The sequence below is a fragment of the Aethalodelphis obliquidens genome, unplaced genomic scaffold (genome assembly GCF_003676395.1).
Source record: "Aethalodelphis obliquidens isolate GAN/ISIS:26980383/991018 unplaced genomic scaffold, ASM367639v1 scaffold66, whole genome shotgun sequence".
Taxonomy (NCBI): Eukaryota; Metazoa; Chordata; class Mammalia; order Artiodactyla; family Delphinidae; genus Aethalodelphis; species Aethalodelphis obliquidens.
In genome coordinates this window covers 7,057,415-7,064,588 of record NW_020838010.1, presented here as the reverse complement: position 1 = coordinate 7,064,588, position 7,174 = coordinate 7,057,415, and positions in this window count along the sequence as shown.

Genomic DNA, 7,174 nt, shown 5'->3' with positions numbered 1-7,174 from the left:
CCATATCCCGCACTCCCTAGCCTTTGGCAACCACTGTTCTACTCTCTTGTTCTATGAGTTCAACTTTTTTAGATTATACATATAAGTGTCATCATACAGTATTTGTCTTTCTGTGTCTGGCTTATTCACTTAGCATAATGTCCTCCAGGTCCATCCATGTTGTCATAAGTGGCAGAATTTCCTTCTTTTTTATGAATAATATTCCATTGTATATATATATATATATCATATTTTTTTTATCCATTCATCTGTTGACAGACACTTAGGTTGTTTCCATATCTTGGCTATTGTGAATAATACTTCAGTGAACATGGGTGTGTAGATATCTTTTGGAGATAGTGATTTCATTTCCTTTGGATATATACCCAGAAGGGGGGGGGGGTTGCTGGATCATATGGTGGTTCTATTTTTTTTTTTTTTTGCGGTGCATGGGCCTCTCACTGCTGTGGCCTCTCCCGCTGCGGAGCACAGGCTCCGGACACGCAGGCTCAGCGGCCATGGCTCACGGGTCCAGCCGCTCCGCGGCATGTGGGATCTTCCCGGACCGGGGCACGAACCCACGTCCCCTGAATCGGCAGGCGGACTCTCAACCACTGCGCCACGAGGGAAGCCCTGTAAGATACTTTTAATTTCTTTAATACCTTTTGGAAATAAGGACTATCTTTCTCGAGCAGAGTTATAGAAGTCTATTCTCAATGACAGAGCAACAATTCAAATATATCTATGTTTTATATAAGATGGCACAGAAAGAGGCTAGCTGGCTGCTAAGGCTATATTTTACAGGATGTCTATACATGGTAGTGGGGTGGAGAGTCTTAGTGCATATAGAGTCTTCTTATCAGGGACTTGAGAGGCAATGTTCACAATGAAAAATATGCTAGACAAAAGTCTCCTTTGGGGGACTTCCCTGGTGGCACAGTGGTTAAGAATCTGCCTGCCAATGCAGGGGACACGGGTTCGAGCCCTGATCCGGGAAGATCTCACATGCCAAGGAGCAACTAAGCCCGTGTGCCGCAACTACTGAAGCCCACGTGCCTAGAACTGGTGCTCCACAACAAAAGAAGCCCGTGCACCGCAACGAAGAGTAGCCCCTGCTCGCCGCAACTAGAGAAACACGGTGTGCAGCAGCCAAATAAGTAAGTAAATAAATTTATACATATTAAAAAAAAGTCTCCTTTCTTATAAAGGAAGCATGAAGGACTGAATTATCTTAATGGGCTAGTGTAATCCAATTATAATAATTAGACGCATCCATTGCTTCTATAGGGATGGAGCTGTCAAGAAGAATGGAATCCTCCTTCAATCCTCTCAATTGCATGGCACTGGGGAAATGGACAAATTGCTATACTCCAAGTACCTTACTTTAATATATCTCCTTATCAGTCACCAAGACTTTTCTTCCATTTCAAATTTCCTCATGAAAGAAAAGTTTAAATGGCCTTGATTATAGTTCATTGTTATATTTTAAATTGACACCTTGTTTTATTTATTTATTTATTTAAAATTTTGGCTGCGTTGGGTCTTCGTTGCAGTGTGCAGGCCTCTCATTGCAGTGGCTTCTCTTGTTGCAGAGCAGGGACTCTAGGCACGCGGGCCTCAGCAGTTGTGGCACGTGGGCTCAGTAGTTGTGGCTCGCGGGCTCTAGAGCACAGGCTCAGTAGCATGTGGGATCTTCCCAGACCAGGGCTCGAACCCATGTCCCCTGCCTTGGCAGGTGATTCTTAACCACTGCACCACCAGGGAAGTCCCGACACCTTCTTTTGAAGGGGTTGCTTCTGACTTAGGGAACTTCTAGTCCAATGTCAACATGCTCAGAAGTCATTTCTTACATGGGCATTTTCCTGAGACTATTTTCCCAGGTGATTAATCTTATCCATTTGGTTTCAATTATTTTAATTTTCTCATCAGACCACAACATTCCTGACCTCATCTAAAAATGTTGGGGGTATATTGTATTTGGAGCCTATAGTTCTTTTGACTGAGTACAGTTCCCATGGAGACATTTATTTATTTTTAATGTATATAATGCATTTCAAACCACTAAAGGATTAAGACTTTCACATTCTTAATTTTAGCTAAATACATCCTCAGTTACTGCCAGGTCTTACCCACACTAAGGTATATTCAAAAGCTGTTCCTCTGGGATTAGTCACGTCTCACTGACTTCACTTACTGATTAACAGGCTGAGTAAAGGTCAGTTGCTTTTGAGCAGGCCAATGAAGTGTTTCCATGCATTTAAGCAATTTCTCAAATTGTAATATGAAACCTGCCGAAGAAAGATTATACGTGGGAACCAAGACAGATTTCTTTAGTTTCAATTCGCTACATTAAATCCTGTCTTGTCTCAATTTAGTTAGATTTTTAGTGCTGAAAGGATAACCAAAATGTTAGAAGTTTTGAAGTTAAAAATACAACCACTTTAGATTCCTCTAAAATAAAGAACACAAAACAAAATGGCCATTTGAGGACATCAATAGAAGTACTTTCCCATATTTCTTTATTAACATTTCTAAGATTACAGCTTATATATACCACTTATATTTTGTAAGACTATTTTAGATTTCCAAATGCTCTCATATTTTTATCTTTTCTGTACTATAACCACCAGCTATACTTTGTAGTACTTGAAAAATTATACTATTGTTGTGGATTTTAAAAATTGGGTAGTTTTTATATATAGATTCCTCTGATAATATGTTCCTAAAGGTGTAGAATGATTTAAACTTGTTTTGAAGTTCAGAAACTGAACATTACCTGAGTACTATGGCTGATCCATTATATTTTAATGTGCAAGCCTTTTAATGATGAATTTCCAAACCACTCTATGGGAGTTACCATGGACACTAAGAGGCACTCCACTGCCAAATCAAATAGATAGAAAAACGGTTCTTTTAATATATTTCAGGTATCTGCAGCCTTCCAGAACTGGTTCTGTCACAAATAAATCGGACTTAGCCTTAATTTATCAGAGATTTTCTGACAGCATTTCAGCTACACATATTTGTTTCATTCTCTTCTGCATTCTGCCTCAGTTCGTATTTTATCTTTGTGAGAGGCATTACAGTAAAGACGCATGATAATTTCCTAAATGTTAGTTAGCTGAGACAGTAAGACCTGTTTTCAGCATTGGACTGGCAGATAAGGAAAGGAGAGATTTGTTTAGTGTGACTCCTCCACAGGGAGATCTATTGAATCTTGGAGAGAAAGACTTATTTCTGCCTATACCCTTTCATTTGGTAAGTGTAATCCTGCATGCATTCTTCTTGTTGTAATTTTGTGGTTGTTGCTATATATACTCCAAAATCATGAATTTAAAATCTATTCATGTTCTTCACAGGATCTTCTTTGATAGGGATTCATTATGTAATCCAGTTGATAGACTTATGAAGCCTATTCTTCCCTGAAGAAATTTGATATATTGAGGGAATATCATTGTTATTATTTTTAACATAACATGTATTTTGCTTTCTAAAAATCTCTTTTAATTAAATGTAATGTAATAAATGAGGACAAAATAGGGTTGGCTCTCTACTTGTTATACAATAGTGAGATATTTTCATATATTATCAGATATTTCTCAAATATTTTAATAAATTTATATTCATGTATTACAATTTTGCTTCTATAGTAGTGTTCTAAAGCTGATCTATGATGTTGAGTTAATCAAGGCACTGACAAAAATTTATGTCTTTTCCTCAGTCTAGTCATTTAATTATTTTTATCTTTAGACAAACTAAAATTTTTATTACTATTAGGCCTACACAAATTTAAATCCCATCTCTATGAACCACTCTATGTCTCTTTTAGAGATTATGACCTTAAACATACCTAATTCAGCAAAGTGTTATGTAGCATTATTCTTTGCCTTACCATATCAATTATCTTTATTTAGGCCACTTGTTCAGAATTTCACCTATATTGGCAAGACTATTGCTTGTTTTCATTTCTTCGGCATTACTGTACCAACAGATACGTTAGGAAGATAGGTAGACAGCTGGCGAACAGACTCATTCCCTGCCTCGGGGCTTACAAAGCAATTCACCAAATTTATCTTTCCCTAGTTCGTTTCACATCATCACTGTTTCCAAATTGCCTGCTTTTGCCCTCTAAGGATTTGAGGATGTCTAATATATAAAAGCAGTTGAAAGTAAACTTGTACTTCATCAGTTTTGATATGAGTTGACAGGGTTTTCTTTTACGAAATTCTGTACTATGCTTCCTTGTTTTTGATTGACTCATCTTCCTTTTAGTTTTAATTATATCATACAACTCTAATTTCAAAGATTATTATTATGAAGGTTGTAAACAACATATTTCCTAATACTCTGAATTATATATTTTCAGCATTAATCTCAATACAACATTAGAAGTTTTTAAATGGCCTTTTAATTAATCTTTTTGGTTTGTGTGAAATCAGAATCACAGTTACAGAAATAGAGAGAATGTTGAAATCATTACCAAGTGTTGAGGCAACTGGCGATCTCATGCAAAGGAGGAGAAAAGCCAGGGTCAGTTGTATCGAGCCACAACTGTAAATTACATTAGAGTAGGGAGATAAGGTGATGCATTAGAGCCAAGAGCAACAAAGCCTCATGATAATAATGACAGCCACTATTTGTGGACCCTCACTATGTTCCAGGTATTATACTCATTATATAGTTATCCCTTTTAGCACTAACAGTGGGATAGGTATGTGCCAGAGTCCCCATTTTGTGGATTTATTGTTCAGTCAACAAATATTAACTGAGTAACAAAGATGTGCCAGGTTCTAGTGAACAAGACTTTTGTCCTCATGGAGCTTATGATCTAGTGGTGATGAACCACTTACTGAGTCTTAGGCTGTATAACTAGCTTAAGATCAGTCTGTGTGGATCCACATCCACATATTGTATTTACCTTCTATCAATAGTTTATATTATGGTGGCTATGAGGTAGTAATCAGAAACCAGGTGGTAGTAACAGGAAACTTTGTGCCAGAGATCAAAGCCAGCTGGACACTGGATAAGCAGGTAAGTTTGCAGAACATTGCTGTTGAAAGTCAGAGCAAAAGACTGTTCTGTGTACTAAGGAATGGTTTTTTGTATACTGAATATTTGATCATATTATTTCCTGTATTAGAACCCTTCAATGGTTCCACGTTGCCTTTGGGGTAAAAGCCAAACTTTTAATAATAATCTATGTGGCTCAGAGAGGTTGGACACTGTATACCATTTCAGTCCATTTTGTATCTCCTGCTCTAGCCATTCTGAACTACCTTCATTTCCTTGAATGGGCGTGCTGTCTCTTGCCCCCTGCAATTTGCACAAGCTCTTCCCTCCCTTGCCTTGCTAACTCCTGCTAATCATTGAGTTCTCAGCTTAGATAGTATCTCTTCCAGAAAGCTTTCCCTGACTCCCAAGTCCAATTAGGTACCCTTTCTCTATGTCCCCTTAGCACCTTATATTCCTCCACCACAGCACTTACCACTCTATAACTGTTGCAGGAAGGGGGACCCCTTCCAGGGCCCAAGAGTGGGCTTTTGTCTAACACTCGGAAATGAATTGCCTGAGGAGACACATGAGCTGACAAAGCAAGAGACTTTATTCAGAAGGGGCACCCAGGTGGAGAGCAGGAGGGTAAGGGAACCCAGGAGGATTGCTCTGCCACATGGCTCACAGTCTTGGGTTTTATGGTGATGGGATTAGTTTCTGGGTTGTCTCTGGCCAATCACTCTGACTCAGGGTCCTTCCTGGTGGTATGTGCATCACTCAGCAAAGATGGTTTCCAGCAAGAAGGATTCTAGGATGTTGGTAGGACATATGGACTCGTGCCTTCTCTGTCCTTTTTACCTTTCCCGAATTCTTCCAGTTGTTGGTGGTTGTTAGTTCCACATTCCTTACCAGGACCTCCTGTTGCAAGGTAACTCATGCAAATGGTTACTGTGGTGCCTGGCCAGGGTAGGTGGTTTCAGTCAGTGGTTCCCCTAACAAATCCCCCCTGAGAGACTTCATACTCAAGATACTTCTTGGGAATTGGGGTGGAGGTCTCTTTCTTCTGTAACTACTTCCTGCTGAGAGTGGGCGTAGTCCTGCCTAGTAGAGTAGAAGTCTCTTTCCACCTGATCTAAATTGAGGTATTCTGTTCCCGAAACTGACTTTCACCCTCATAGTAACAACAATTTAGCCTGAAAATGTTGGACTCTGTCAGAGATGAACCTGGTAAGCAGTTGAAACAGACAAAGGCCAAACAGGAGGTTAACAGGATGGTCATCACTGGGCCCAGAAAAGGAAGGCAAAATTTGGGGTGAGGGCTGCAGGGTGTGTGACTTTTTTCTGATTGGTTGGTAGTGAGGTAATAGGGTGGTGCTCCAGGAATCTTGCCCTCAACCTGAAGTTACAATCCTCCACCTGGGTGGGGGCCTTAGTTCCTGCAAAAGAACTCAAAGATACTGTTATGCATACTCCTTGAGGAGGAACCAGCACCCTGCCTCAAGGCTGTACCCCCACTTGACTGCTCCTCCCCCATTTCTGTATTCCCTCCCTTCGCTGATTAGCAATATTTGAATCTGACCTTTGGAACTCAAGGAAGGTCAAGGAGGCGGAATGAAGTCTATATGCTACAAACAAGAAACAGGGGACACAGAAAGTATTTGAACTCCAGAGCCCCACAGAGTCCTGTTCAGTTTCAATTCAGGGAACTGGGCAATGATGGCTCTGGCCACTTCCTGTTAAAATGGGGCACGGTCCTGCCTCAAATTGGAAAATTGACACTGAATTGGAAATATTTCCGAGTTCCAAGTCCTGGATCTGAGTCTTGTATGATTAAAATCTCAATCCCTTGGTCTGCTATTTTGGTGTAACAGACCCAATTAGAAGTAGTTGGAGGAGTGACAACCGGAATTTTAAGAGGCAAAATAAACCTCATTTCTTTTCAGGAGAATAAGCCTGAAACCCAGTCTGGACCTGGCACTGTGGGGAGACTTTTACTCAGTTGTCTAGTTTTATCTAAGTAGGTTTTAACTTTTAATGTGGTATTAACACATAGATAACAGGTGCTATTGGTTATCATACATGTCTCTTCTTTTTGTTAATGTACGATCTGAACCAATTTCGTCATCTAAAAATGTAATAGTTACAAGAGGAGACACTTAAAAAGTAAGGTTGCAGTTACCAGCTGCCAGCAGGCATTGTTTTG